The sequence below is a fragment of the Acipenser ruthenus genome, chromosome 56 (genome assembly GCF_902713425.1).
Source record: "Acipenser ruthenus chromosome 56, fAciRut3.2 maternal haplotype, whole genome shotgun sequence".
Classification (NCBI taxonomy): Eukaryota; Metazoa; Chordata; class Actinopteri; order Acipenseriformes; family Acipenseridae; genus Acipenser; species Acipenser ruthenus.
In genome coordinates this window covers 4720073-4720662 of record NC_081244.1, presented here as the reverse complement: position 1 = coordinate 4720662, position 590 = coordinate 4720073, and positions in this window count along the sequence as shown.

Here is a 590-nt window from a genome sequence, read left to right as displayed (position 1 = left end):
CTTGCTCGTTTGGTTGTTAGTAGCTTATTGATCCCAGAATCTCATCAAGCAGCTTCTTGAAGGATCCCAGGGTGTCAGCTTCAACAACATTACTGGGGAGTTGGTTCCAGACCCTCACAAATCTCTGTGTAAAAAAGTGCCTCCTATTTTCTGTTCTGAATGCCCCTTTATCTAATCTCCATTTGTGACCCCTGGTCCTTGTTTCTTTTGACGTGCTCGTTAAACTATTTATGTATATAAATAAAATGAATGTTGTTTTTTTTATTTTATTTTTATTTTTTATTAATACTATGTAACATATGAAATTAAATTTATGGCACAAAATCCTTATATTTATGCTATTTACACGAAATCATATTCAGCATATGACGTCATCTATTTTATTTATTTCACATGATCCCTTTGTGTCGTGTAAGTGCTGTTAATGTCTTTATTAAGCAAATTAAATAAAACATTTAAAAAAAATACGTTTGACAGCTCTGTTGTAGAAATATAAACAGGTGAACCTATTAAGTAGGCAATACGTCTAGATTTTATTTTACAAGAAATGCCAACAAACCCGATATTTTCACTTTAAATGACTGTATCGT